We start from the raw sequence: 15,522 nt of genomic DNA on the forward strand, positions 1-15,522 counted from the left end.
TTGTCGGTTTATAAAGACCATGCCACCAATAGTGTTCTTGTAGCCGACACACCAGCATGGGCAGATGTAACCCCCTCATGTTCTATTTTAATTCTAACCTGCGGTCTTGGTTGGAGATCACACGATCACCTACCCCTGGAATAGGGATGTAAGGAATGTTTGGGGCACTTAAGTGGTAGGAATATTTTGCTGGATATTCTTTTTGTAAAGGGGTGCCATTAGCTGAAGAGTTCAGAGCAGCCAGTATTTTTTTATCCACCCTGTATGGGAATGAGTAATCAGAGCTACACTTGCAGATTTGGCAGCTTCATGAGCCAATGAATTCCCTACAATGTGTATTCCAACAGGTTGATGACCCAATGTATGTATTACATGAGCTCGTGGCAGCCTGTCTTCGAGTTCTGCCACCTTTCCGCAAAGCACTTTGTGCTTGATAGTATTTCCCTTAGAGTCTCTGAATCCAATTAGGTGCCAGTAATGCCCAAGTTTTCATTAAAAGCCTGGATACAGTAATACAAAAAGCACTCTATGAGAGAGGGTTATTCAGGGTCCATATGTTCCAGTTGCAAAATCAGGGCTTTTAATTCAGCTGGCTGTGCTGTACAATCAACAAGGGACTGTGTGAAAGTATGTTAAGGGTGGAACTCTTCATCACTGATTACTCCATAAACAGCTGTGCAAGACGCAGAGTATTGGTGTTTTGTACCTACAGCCAGTAGATCTGAATCGTCAGTGTAAATAATATATTTATAGTGATCAAGAGGCAAAATGTTTGTGGACATTCGAGTCCACACTGGGGAAATTCTTGAGTCTGAAATTTAGCGTCAAACACATTAGCCACGTCAATGGCAGTCAAGGAAATGGCCCATTGTATCCATCTAAGATGTAAGGTGATTGCATTTGGAACACTAGCCTTTGTGACAACTTCTAAGACTGGGACAGGGGTTACAAAAATGATGTGTTTTCTCTAAGTCAGGGGTCTTTTCTTTATGACCGCCATATGAACTGCAGTCAGTATTTTTCAGTGGATGCAAAATGCATTTCAGCATTGGAATATTAATGCAATTTATATTCAATCTGCACTGTGCTACCTTCATTAAATATAACATAAGTAAAGCCATTGTCACCCCAAATTATTTGGATGACCAAATTTGTTATGTTTACAGGTGTGTGTGGTTGTTTTGCTTCAAGCATGTCAGTCTGTATTGATCTGAGTATTTATGTGTGTGCTTGTGTCCAATGTTTGCTGGAAAAATGTGGGGGAATCAAATCGTACAGTGGTTTTATGCGCTGTGCATAATCTGGTATGTAAGTTCTGACAACATTAAAAAATTCTAACAAGGATTGTAGTTTTTTTATAACATTTGATGGTTGCATTAGTGCACTTTTCTCTAGGAAGTGTGGTGTCAGGCTCTTCCCTTCATTTGAAAGGTCATATCCTAGGAGCAGGACACTGAGAAAGGCAACAATTGTTTTCTTAAAATTGAATCTGTAGTAATTTTCAGCAAATCCAAACACAATGTGATCTACTCTGGGTAAGTGAACGTTTAAGTCATCATCCATCAAGTATATGTAATTGATATAGGACAATGCTTCTGGATCAATATCATGTAATATTGATGACACACGGGCAGAGAACAACCATGGACTGTTCTTATACCCTTGAAGAAGCAGGCAACAATGGTGCAGGGAGCTGAGCTCCGAAAAACCGGTTAGATCCCTGCTTTCAAGAGCTATATTTTAGCAAAATTCCCTGTTGGAAATATCCAGGGTTGTTTTTGTATTTTTTACAGACAAAGTTTTCATTAATGCTGTACTCTGTGAGTTTTGTATTGCAAATATGCATGTGTGTCTATTTAAATGTCTGTAATCTAGGACTATTCTAAAGGAATGATCCGGTTTAGCTACTGGGAACAAGTGGTTGTTTATTGGGGATACGCAGGGTTCAAATACTCCCTGGTATTCAAACTGTGAGAGACTCTTCCTCACAGAAGCTTTTGCCTCATGTTTAATGGGATATTGTGGTTGCACTTGCTGGCTGGGCATTATAGGTATTATATGTTAAGAGGAGTCCGTATCCCAGCCCACAACATTGCGGTATTCTGCTGGGACTTGTGCAAGAGACCAATCTGCAGTGTACAATTGTTTTAATGCTCAGGAACGAGGAATGAGAAGGACAGTAAAATCATATCTTCCCCTTAAGATAGGGATCTGACAATCTCTGTGTTATTGTTTCACAGAAAAAAATGTTTTTGTGCAAATGATGTCCCCTTCAGTTTGTATGTTTCATTTAGACTCTTTTTGGAGGGACAACTTGCCTGTCTGAGATTTTGACATCTATGTAGCCCGTAGTTGCTCTCAAATCCAGAAACTCTTTCTAGCGAACTATTGTGACATCTGTCAATCTGTCTAGAAGAGTCACTGCTCATGTCGTGTTCCGCAGTAATGTTCTTGATATGTGTGGAATATTTTGTCAAAATTCCTGCAACCTTTGAATTGACGATTTTGTTGAGGAAGTTTCTCTTCCTTTTTTATTGTGATGTCAGACGAGCATTGTGAGTCCTTTTTCACATGGTCTTCTTGTCTGTGCCCTGACCGCCCTCTCTCTCAAACCGTTTGTTAGATGAGTCCTGAAAAGTGCAAGAAGGTTGTGTATCAGTTACTGATACCTGTCAGGCTGTTTTAAATTATCATGGTTATGTAAATTATAGAGCTCTTCGGTTCCATAGATTCTCCTCATGATTTCACTTTGTCCTTATTTGATTTTTGTTTGTCACAGTGTGTTTTAAAATACTCTGGTCCTTGTTTGGTATTATCATTTTCAGGCTAACCCATAAGCCGTGGCTTATTTGCTCTGGACCCTAAGTTATCTCGACCTATGCATGTATAGGTTTCACCAATAATTTCTGGAATTAAAATATCCAAGGCAACTCAAAAACTTGACAATTCTAATAATGTAATATGTATGATAAGGTGCCCCTGCAGACTGTTGTATATTGGCAAGACAATCAGAAGCATATGGAGAAGGATCACCAAACACCGAAGTACCATTAGATATAAATGGGACTCCACAAAACTCACAAGACACTTCATTGAAAAACAAAATGGCGTTAATGACATGGAATGATTTGTTCTTGAGAAGCTAACACCGATGAGGATCGACATCACCAAACCTCTCCTCATCTTTTGACAAAGATGGATCTACAGGCTTTGTATGAATATTTTTGGCCTGAAGGATGACATCTTGTGGGATGCCTGAGGTCCCTGATGGGGTTAGGCCATGAGATTACCAGTCATTAAGCACCATCCTTCAAATGCATATGAGTTTCTCCTCTAATCTCAAGAATAAGACTTGTCTATACCTATTTCCATGAAACAATTTTCATGAAAAAAAATCATGTATCTCTGAGGGGTGGATTCCCCCCTAACATGTGAACAGAACATGCAACAATAATGGGGATTATAAAATCAGATGTCCTACATGTGAATTAGTGGTACTTACTACAATAAAACTGTGTAATCACCCACGCCCTTTTTCACACAATTCTCTCTCAAAACATTTTTTAAATTTTTTTAATTTTATTTTTTCCCAGTAACTCTCTTCCATTGGGAACCTTTCTGAAACACAATAAATTTTGCTTGAGTTTTATACAGCAAGTTTTATGGTTTTGAACGTTTTCTCTTATTATTAACAAAACAACCTCATTATTATTTCAACAAGATATTTGCTGCCTTTTGGTTGCATATGGCGAGTTGTATGGTTTAGTGTGTTTTCTTTTATTATTCATAAAAACAACCTTACTATACACTCAACAAGTTACCTGCTGCCTTACTGGGACCCCACGAAATGCGGCATCACAAGATTTTGGACACAGTTCTCTTTTTTCATGATTTTAATATTTAAACATAATAAGAAGGGTCAATTTTACAGTTTTTTTTACCATTTCTTTGCTGTGTCAGTAGACCATTGAGTGTGCTTTCTTTTCTTATGAATTTACACTAAGCTAGAGTACATACCTATGGACCCAGTCTAATAAAGGTGACAACCTGGGTACCATAAGGCATTTTAATTTATTCTGGATCCCGCCTTTATCCAGCACAATTTATCTAAGAACTCCCCCCATTTGATACTTCTTGGGAGGTTGAGTCCACCATGATGGCACTGTCCCACCAGGTTTGGGAGCGGTTGCGGAGGATGAAGCAAGACACGACTAATGTGTGAGGCCTCCTCTTCCAAAAGTACTGTCTGTCACTTGACCAGACAGACCACTGTCTGATCTTAATAGGGTTCTTGATTAACACCTTGGAGTTAAGGATACAAGATAAGCCCTCCGAAAACGACTGCATTTTGTTGTGATGTGATATTAAGAAGGGAAGATGTACAATGGTTTCCTTTCTCCTCCCCTTCTCCATTAGTCATTACATGAATAGTTACTGTCATCTATACATTGCACCCAGGTCTTCATTGCAGCAATACATGTTATGATCAGTTCAATGTCATTACAGTTTTGTTGCAAAAGGTCTTTGTTGTCTATAATTGTGACCCGTTACACAGATGTCAATTTTCAATAACTGCATAACTCTGAAGTATTGCAAAATTCACAGAATGTGTCTTCTGTTTAACCATACTATCATATATGTCTCTGTGAGAGACTGGGATGGAAATAAGGCTTCGGAGGCTTATTGTATCAGTGAATTTTGTCTTTTTATTATTCTTTGTTTCTACAGAGTAAATGAACAGTAGGGATTTCACAGTGGGATATGGGGAACCAGGGGTAGTAATTGTTGTTTCTTGCTCTTTCCCAGCGGATCCTAAGCAGTTTGGTCTTAGTGGTATTCTTCTTCTTTTCTCTCCTATTGCAGGGTGTATGTCATGGGATCGCCGCCAGAGCACTCCAGGATGTAGAACAACAAAACACTGTGGTGACTATTGAAATCCTTTCCTATTCATGTATTGTTCCGTCACCACAGCACCAAGTGTAATGTTGTGTGGGACTCAGGGGTTTTGTGCACAGGGACCTGGTAATAAAGATGTGAACAACTAAATAAAAAGTAATAATAAACTAGCTAGACCAGCCCACGGGCTTCTATAAAGGTAAGTCAGGGACCGGCTGCAGTTAAACCATAGGGTCTCTTCTACCCTCCATTCACCAGCTGGCTCAGGTGATCCTGGCTAAGGTTTCATCCAAATGCTTCTCCAACCCATCACATGTAACACACAAAACACATAAAGATTACAAGTACTTCTGGGTGGCAAGCAGTTCTCTTTTCCCCTACCTGTGTGGTAGCAGTCACCTCACAAGCCACAGTCTTCCTAGACTGTGGCGGGATGCCGCTGCGTCTCTGGCAGAGTAATCCAGTTGGCATCGCACCAGACATCTGTGTACTCCTGCAGCTCATCAGGATCAGAGGGCTGTCAGATCACTCCCACTCCCATCCTTGTTTTTATGGTGCCACTACACTTGCTTCCTTTCTCTGACTCCTGCAGGTTGGCACCGGTGCCTCGATCTCCTTCTTCTCCCTCTCTCATCCCAATGTTTGTGTTCCTGTCTTCTCCCTCCACAGACTCTGCATCGGTTCCGACTTCTCTCCTTGACATATCAAATGGCTTTTTGTGAGCTGGCCTTTCCCCGTGACTCTGTTGGAAAAAGTCCATCATCAGTTGTGGTGATTTCCTGGTCTCCACCCACCCAGACTCTCCCATGTGCTCTCTGGATGAAGTCGGGTTTGGGATGGAAGCTGTGCATCCGACTCACGTGAGGAGGGGGCCCGGAGGAAGGGCTTCTTTACAGTCTCTTCCTTCAAAGCTGTAGTGATCCAAAATGCCCTGATTACCATTCTCTGACCACACTATCAAGGGACAGTCTGAATCAGTAGCCATAGATAAATCCACTAAAATATCCTAAATGTGATGGGTATGCCCAGATGTAGTTTTCGTGCTCACTCGGCCACTTGAACTAAGCTGCCCCTGACTGGCGAGGCCCAAATATGTCCAAACCTGTATTGGGTTGCTTGCATTCCAGTTGTGAGGGGAGATGTCCTGGCAGTTTAAGTTGGACTGTTTCTATTGAAACATGACAAAGGCTAATTTTCATATTGCTGAGGCTTGTCTGAGTTTGCATGGTTGGCAAAAAATGATGGAATGGGATTTAGTCTGTGAAATTAGCAATGGGCGAGATTAATTCGAGCATTGCACCTGTCATTTTTTTTAATTTGTTAGATCGTTATGAGCTGCAGTCTCCCTGTCCAGGATAAAGAAGTATAGTAAATTAATAACTAAGCTAGTGATTGCCTAGCTAACACTTGAGTATGGATTTTCTACTCAGCAGATATCAAGGTTAATGGTCAATATGATTCTATGCATGATAGGGATTAGTCTTTTTTGCAAAAGGTCATTGCACATGCATTTTTTCAGGATTTTGGGGGAGGTGCACCTGCCAAAACTTCTCTGACTAATTGGACCAAGAATGGAGTGATCCCTAGAATCAGCATATTATATTGCACTTGCAATGCAAAGTGTTGTCATCGGTTATGCCATATAAAATGTTGTAGTGATGGTATCAATGATATCATAAAACATGTTAAGAGTGAGGTAACAAGTGAGGTCATTAGCAATGCATTACAAGAGTGCGAGTTTACGTTTTATTAGGGGGCTGGGGTGTAACCTGCATTTCCTGATTAGCCATCTCTGCTAGGAGGGAGGGGTGGAGTGGTCACTCTCATCTGAAAGGACTGTGCCTGCCTCTGACAATGCCAGCTCCGACCCCCTGGTGTGTGTCTGAGGCCTTGCCTGGGCATGGCAGGATTTCACAAGTAGGTGTGAGTCCCCTTTGAAGAAAGGTGACTTCAAAGACTAAAATGGGTATATGAAGGGCACCCAAATCTACAGACTTGAGAAACACTTCTGGAACCAAGAGGAACCTCTGCCTGGAGAAAAGCTGATAGCTGAGGAAGAAGTGCTGCCCTGCCTGTGACTGTGCTTTGTGGAGCTTTCCTGCAGTGCTGCTTCTGCCAGAGTAAGAGGGCAAAGACTGGACTCTGTGTGCTTTCCATCTTGCGAAGAAATCTCCAAGGGCTTGATTTAGAGCTTGCCTCCTGTTGTTTGAAGTCTCAGGGACAGCAAAGACTTCTCTCTGCCACCACCTGGAGTCTTTGGAGAGACTCCTGCTCTGACAAGTGGTGCCCTATCCAGTCCCTGGGCCCTTGAAAGGAAAGCTGGTGGAAATCCAAGGAAATCGACTTCGGACGACTCCGGACCGACGCCGCTGCTGAACCCGGTGACGCCGCCTGCACCCGATGCTGTGACCTTCGCTGGAACGCGATGCTCTTCGCAGGCCCGACACCGCTGCAGCCCCGCTGAAGTCCGCGACTCCGTGGAAGTCGCCGCACCACGTCGTGACAGATGCCGCTCGAAGTGCACGGATTCAACATTTTGCACAGACGCTGCGATCCCCGACTTCGCGCATCGGCTTGTTTTCACTCTTCACCAAAGGTACTGTACTTGGGGGTCTACACGACTCCGTGTCCGGCGCCGCTGGTGTCGGCTTGTTGGGATCGACTCCGTCACGACGCCGTGTTAACATCTCCTCAAAGCATTTTTGTTTCTAAGCGCTATTTTTTTGTTTAATCTCTAAAAATTCATAACTTGACTTGTGTATGTTGGATTTTTGTCGTTTTGGTCTTGTTTTGTTTAGATAAATATTTCCTATGTTTCTAAACTGGTGTTGTGTCATTTTGTAGTGTTTTTCATTAAGTTACTGTGTGTGTTGGTACAAATACCTTACACCTAGCACTCTGATGTTAAGCCTACTGCTCTGCCAAGCTACCAAGGGGGTAAGCAGGGGTTAGCTGAGGGTGATTCTCTTTTACCCTGACTAGAGTGAGGGTCCTTGCTTGAACAGGGGGTAACCTGACTGTCAACTAAAGACCCCATTTCTAACAACAGTATATTGGGTATTGTGCTTGTTTTTGAGCAGATAGTTTACCTGTACATCTCCCAGGCAGGAAACAAAAGCAGGGCTTCTCGGCCTCAGTGAAACAGCTGGCCCAATCAGAAGGTCTGCTACTTTCAACTTTTATACCCAGGCCAACCGGTATGGGGAGCATTGTATCCCCTTTGAAGGCATTTTCTCAGGCTTATTACAATGATGGGAGAGAGAGAACTAATTTAAGCACTATAGACTGGGCATTACAGACCAGATGGCCCACATGAAAGATATCTGTTGGTCAAGTGTATGAAATGTGTGCCTCTCAGGTATAGAAACTGATATCAGACAGGCGTTGTTCAAAGGGACGCCTCTGAGCTCAATATTGTTTGCAGTGAAACAACTAAGGAGGTTGATTCACAGAGGATTGATGTGTTTGAATGAACTTGATTGGGTAGCATCACCCACATTGTCCTTAAACATAACATAGGACACGAGAAAACACTCAAGTTAGTGGGAAAGCTCTCCATTACATGACACTGAAGTGATTTCACAGAGGTTGTTAGAAAATACTACACTCAAGTGGTTAGAGGTAAAATGATCTGTGCTTTTGACTAGTTGTCTCCTACCACCAACTATACGTACATTTTGGGTGGTCCAAGTATGAAGCAAAAGAGTTGTACCATGCTAGAAGAGCAACATAATCATATGATGCATCTCATTTTGCCCTCAAATGCAAGGCCACTTTGCAGGAAACAATTGATTGCAGTCTAAAATTCACAAAATGAGGCAAGATTTCAAAGCAGACAATGCACGAGAAATGTTCATTGCAAGATCCTACTACTTAGGAAACATGACGTCTTTCACCCAAAACATAAGAAATAAAACAAAGTGAATATTTAAAAATATTTGTTCCTTTTTAGATTTTTGATAAGTTAACATGAAACTAGTCCTGCCTCAAGAACCCCATTTTCAAAACCCCAAAAACCTATTTCCAATTCCTCATACACTACTTTGAGCTCTAAGCCCCCATCACTTCCATATCCTCTTGATGCCCATGCTGCTTTTCACACTGCACCAATTCCTTCTCTGCAGTAGCTAGACCAAAAGTCTCTCCTAGCAGCCCTAGTGGTACCTGCCACTATCTGATACTGAATGGACATTAGGTGTCCTCCCATGGGGTTCAACTTGATATATGTGGAGAGCCTAACCACATGATCACCCTATGTACATATCTCTGTGGTCACTTTGATGATTACAAGATCTACTTGCTCTCCAACTGGTACAAGTCATGTCCCTTCATTCATAAAAAAATGAATCAAGTGACAACCCAGAAAAGGACAAGATGAACACCAAATGGCAAACATATTCAGCTTAAAATAGCAAACAAACCAAATTTGGCAAAGGTCAAAATATGACAGGACAAAAAGTAGAAAGAATTGAACTGCCAAAACAACAGTCAAAGACACATAAATCAGAAAAACTACAAACAAAGAGGAAACATAAAAAATTAAAGCACTGCCTAATATAAAAAAAACTAACTTTTCATAACAAAGTACGCTAAATTATGCTTAACTAAAAATAAACACAGACTCAAAAACCACACAAGACATAGGGCCTGATTAAAAGGTTTGAAGTTGGGGAACTCCGTCAAAGACATGGTAGGTTACAAGCGCATTATATCCTAAGGCACTTCAATATGGCTGATGGGATATTCATCTTGTGTGTGACATTGTAACACATCTGCCAAATCCTAAATCAGGCCTATAGTTTTATCAGAAAAAAATATCTCTACCACCAAATAAGCTCTCTCTAAGAAGAAATCACTCCAAGTAAACTTTCCCTAACCGCAAACCCAAACAACAAACTGAAATCTCTGCCCCGTTTTAAATACTTCTTCTGCACCAAGTCAAAGATTTTACCATCTGACTTAATTCCCTTAAGTTCCATTCCTCCACGTGAGTACACTTCCAAAGCCCCCCCAGCACCTCAGGGGAAAAACATAGCAACTGACAGGGTGTTAGGTAGAGGCCAACAGCAGGGTCCAGTCCTAGTTCTGTTGCCATTGATCAGCTGGGCAATTGCAGGAAAGTCATTGTTTATGGGTTTTTTATTCATGTAGCTGGAAAAGGAGGTTAGACTTATGAACTTTGTAGTTCACGTCTTTGTAATGTGTACAGGAGAGAGAAGACTCAGTCTTACAATAATGTTCTCAGGTTACATACAACAGGTTTAGTTTTCTTCTGGTCTTCTTCAGATCCAGGAGTGTTCGGGAGATACCGCATTTATGCCTTCTACAAGCTAGTGGGTGGGAATGACTACTGGTCACACCCTAACTGATTGGGTAAAGGATCAACCTGACCCACTTAGTGCTTTTTCAAGATGGCAAAAGTCTTCAGCCGTATTCAGCTTGGGCTCTGAGGACTGAAGGTGACTGTGGGGAGTTAACTATAGTAATCCTAGTGCCCTCTGACATCTAATACTAAAGTCCAGTTTTAGACACCTACTGTACCCACAATAAATAAAGAGAAAGACATCTGGCAAAACAAATATAGAGTTCACCATCAAATAGACAGTGGATACACAATAATTGTGTTGACCTCCTGTTTCCATTCCATTTACATGCTCTCCAAGTGTTATATGTAAAACCCAGAGACAGAAGTTGGGAGTGCCAACCATTTTCCACACATATTCAATTGTTAATCCATGGCTGGGAGAAGATTAAGAGCAAATGAAAGTAAGCATTCACAAACCTAAGGGAGGCTAAAGGTACATTTCTAAAAGTTACTTTTCCTTAATACTAATAAGAAAATCTGACTTCATCATTGATTTAGATTTTCAATAACCTTTAATTGGTTGTTTATTTTTCTAGATAAACCTATTCTTAATTACAGTATTAGATTTTAACCTTTATTCTGGTTTTCTACATAGGACAGCTAGGTCTGCCACAATGAAAAATAGCTTTTGGGCGCTACTCACTGTAAGAACAAGGTACAATTACATTTTTACATGTCCTACTTTTAAATTGCATGCATTCCATGCACACTGCCTTATGGACTACAAGGCCTACATACATATAATGTATTAATATTAAAAATAGGGATTTTGGACCTGAAAAAAGTGCTTATTTTGACAGATCAAACTGCAGTGTTTACATTTCACAGTCAGGCTTAAGTGGTAAGCCTAAAGCCATGTTTTACACTGCTGCTGTAGTGGATGGCACAATAGTTGCTGCAGTCTGCTAAAGTCATTTCAATTACAGGCCCTGAGTATATTTTGTACCATATAATCGGTAAACATACCGATAGGGAGTATACCAATTACATCATGTTGAAAGTAGATGCACATGCAAATTACCACTGTTCAGCAGGCGTAAGGTGTGCAGAGTTCTACAGTCACTAAAAGTATCAAGGAAAATAATCTGTTGCTTCACGACACCAAAGATGACCATTCCTGCTCAATTAACTCAATAACACCTAGGTCCTCCTGTAGTAGCCACAATCTGGTGCTAAAAATTATCTTTAAGGCATTGAGAAAAAATTTATTGGTAAAGGACCCCAAGTCAAGAACAAAAGATCTGACGAATATGCTTTATAATCTATGAACATTTTGGAGTTTTGTTTCAGCAGTAGTTTTGACCTGTAATTTATTTAGTTTTTGAATTGTAATGTATTTACAGATTACACAGCTAATTTTACTTTTCATCATACTACCTGGACAGTAATTACTAATTGTGAGACTGTGACCAGGAAGCACTGATACATCTCACAGGCTATTCAGTAAAAGTAGGAGAAACATAGCTGCTGGGTAAGGGTAAGATGTGATTGAAACCTGTGATATCACTTACTGACTGAAATTCTAATATAGCCATATGCCCTTCAGGACATTTACACAAATGTGTATCCTGATCACAAGGGAGCTGCCTTCTGATTTAAATATTTGTTATGCATTTTATGAAATGGAAAAAAATGGTACATCCAAAATATATGTTGATCTCAGTAATGTCTTTTTGAAGGAAACTCACCTTGAATTAAAGGCACGGCTGAAGAAAATATTCCTATCTGGGTAGAATTATCATTTTAAACACTAATAAATTATCCGTTGTTTTACTCTTTTTTGTGACACAGCAACTCCTTGACTTATGCAATTTTATTTAGCAGCAAACGCATAGATTTTTGTAAGAAGGATCTATAATAGACTTATAATGGAGAAATATGTCTAGCAAGCATAAACAAATGTTGAGCTATGTGCACTATTTGGTCACCCATTACAAGATATAATGCACAATATATTAATATATTCAGGCCTCATTACTTCTAGAGAACCTTACATACTCATATTGTTTAACAGGAGAAATACATGTACATTAATTGATGTGCTTAACTTTCAATAGCACTATTTGTCTCAGTACCTGATGGACCCTGGAGACTCCTGAGAGAGTATACAAAAGTTTCACAGGAAGGACCTAGACTCCATTTAACCCCATGTGTTGATAAGAGATTGTCACTAGCAGCTGTGAGTAAGAGGTTGACTCTTTCTTACCTTGAGGTATTCCTTTCGCTTTGAGTTTTTTTTATGGAGTTGTTCCAGTGACTGGAAAGTCTCAATAAGGGATACAATGTGGTTAGTCTTCCTGTGCTAAATTACTCTCACATTCTCCCCTTCAATGAATTTCCAACTTCCTTTTCAAAAGTTACTTAGCTTCTCAGTCAAAAGGAGTTTAGGAGTATGATTCACAGGAATTAGTTTCATTCCTTGAAACCTTTTAAGTCTTAGCCTTGGTTTAGTTTTTAAAAAATGGGGATAGGAACAATATTCTCTTGTCTTTAATTCCAAATGATCAAACATTAGTTCTGTCAGCTGTGTAATTCTCTTGTACCACTCATAATTTTTTTAAGAGTGGTCTTGCACACTTAACTTCAACTTCAAAATCATAGGTAATCACCAAATGTCTTTCTTTTCCATGAAAGTCTACTCCAGCCCACGCCTCTGTTGGTAAATTGTCTTACATTTTTTCTTTTAACAGGTTCAGCATTGAAGGCAGTGATGAGCTTGAGCCTCGAGTCGCTGAAAGGCGGAGGTAGGAGACCAGGAACACTGGTCAGCAGTCACAGAACTGGAAGATTCTCTCCAAGATGACAAGCAAGATGCTGCTTCCGGAACAGATAAGTAATAAAAGGCATTAGTCATGAGGGGACGTGACTTATGTAGCCAGCCAAGCCCAAGATGGCCCTTGTTCTCATGAAAATTGAAAATCTTGCAAGAACAAGTTTTTACATAGGTGACTGTTCTAGTGCACGTCTACATGTGCCAACCGACGGCTCTGCTCTCCATCGACATCAGACTTTGATGGTTTCCTTCTGGCATTCCTGACAGAAGCTGAAGTTCAGGCAGAGCAACAGACATTCCTTTAAATGGTCTGTGACGGGTAGTTTAGTCATCTTCAAAGCAGCTTAAAGGGAAGTCTTCCATCCTATTCAGTTCTAAACATAGTCTCTCCTTGAGAGTGACAGACCAAGTAGACAATCCTACTACAATTCCCATGCTTCTCAGCTTTACTGATTTAGAAAAGGGATGCACTTCCTGTCTTTGGCACATGCTTTGTGGTATTAAAACTACCCCAAAGATACATTCAACCAAATTTATAAATTGAGAATCCTCACTAAGGTGTTCCAAAATGTTCTCCACTTGCCAGTTCAGCACCCTGACTTCCTCCTCCCAGCAAAAACTTGACTTACACATCTTGTAGGTATGGCTCCATTGAGAGTCTATGGCCTCCCTTCTGGCCTTGAGAAAGGCTCAACAAGTTCTGTGGATGACCCGATTGGTTGACCCCACAAAGCGCCTTATATACAATTGAGAAGGATTTGATTCCATAATTTCGCAGACCTGCTTGTCATAATGTAACTGCTGGAAAGCACATAGTTAAGGTGGTATACATGGCTCCTGAGGCAGTCAATTAAACGAGCAGGACAAGCACATGTGAATGTTCAGGCAAGAGGATCCTGCCAGCAGTTAGAGTCAGCTACCTCTCTCGTGTTTCAAAAGTAGGGCATGTTCTAATATAGCCTTAGAACCTGCCGTAGCGGGCTCTACCGGCTATTAAAGGCCCGCTTCGGCTCAGGCATTTAACAAGGGAGAGGGACTTTAATAGCCGGTAGAGCCCGCTACGGCGGGTTCTAAGGCTATTAGAACATTCTGCCACACAGGGCAGAATGTTCTATTAAAAAAAAAAAAATTCACGGAGCCCGAGGGGATTAAAATCCCCTCGGGCTCCGTGAGGCTTTGTTCACAGCTGTTGCTGTGAACAAAATGAACATTGGAATGTTGGCGCTGCAGGCTTTTACCGGCCAGTAAAAACCCGCAGCACTCCATTGTTTTCAATGAAGCCCCCAGCATTCCAATGTTCTAATATTTGTTAACCTACCGAACCTTAGCAAATGATTATTAAAATAAATATCTTACAGTGGTGACCTATAAATATACCTTTTATGTTGCTACACACATTCAAATATAACAATATGAAGGCCCTCAACACGGGTGGCCTGGGAAACAGGAGTTACCAGCTCCATCATCATTATACGTTTTGGGGGAACACTGCAGCTCCATGGCATTTCAACCCAGAGACTTCATGTCCTGCAAGCAGGTGAATCCTCCTGGTGAAATATTGGGATAAAACCTATGTGAAATGGCACAGTAAATCTATTTCTCACATGCTATCCTTCAAAATCTTGTAATTCATGCTATTTTCTCCTTGTAATTATTGGGACCACCTGGAAGGAGAATATAAGCATACAAACACTGCCATGGCTTTCTGCGCAGTGTTGCACGATTGGTGTTAGTAAACTCTTTAATATCACGTTTGTGAGAACATGGAAACTTTTAATAAAGCATTTGCTATTTGGAACATTTCTAATTCTGAAATCGGACTATTTGTTTAACATAACTAAATCATTACAGATTATTCTGAGTTCCTTTGAGATACAGATGTAGCCCTCGAGCAAACCTATTGTGAAACAAAGGATAAATAATATCAAATTCCCGTTAAATCATCATTGCCTGACAAGAATTCAATTTCCAAAGTTCAGAAATTCATTCCTACGCAAATTCACAAATTGTTTTATTGGTCCTGAGCCAAATCCTGTTGCCAAAATCCTTAGCTCAAAGTGGTTTCCGGATTTTTATTTTCTTTGCGTATTCGCTCTATGAAATACTCATAATTAATAGGATTTGGCTTTTTTTTTTACTTTGAAGGTAGATAAAATTACAATTGGAGAAGATTTAGTTTTGAAAAATACAACTACTCAAGAAAGCAAAATAATACGAATCTCTTAGATTGTACTACTCTGTGATTCTGTAACTATTATTTCGCGACATGTGAGTGTATATTTTTAACTTGTACATTTTGTACTTTAGGGAAGAGGGAGCATTACGGACACTGACACTTCCTTGTGGCTTACAATTCAAAACCCTAGCCTTTGCCTTACCAAACCATGGCCCTCATTATAACCGTGGCGGTCGGTGTTAAAGCGGCGGTAAGACCGCCAACAGGCCGGCGGTAAAAAAAATGGAATCACGACCATGGCGGAAACCGCCA

Source organism: Pleurodeles waltl, chromosome 9 (assembly GCF_031143425.1).
Source record: "Pleurodeles waltl isolate 20211129_DDA chromosome 9, aPleWal1.hap1.20221129, whole genome shotgun sequence".
Lineage (NCBI taxonomy): Eukaryota > Metazoa > Chordata > Amphibia > Caudata > Salamandridae > Pleurodeles > Pleurodeles waltl.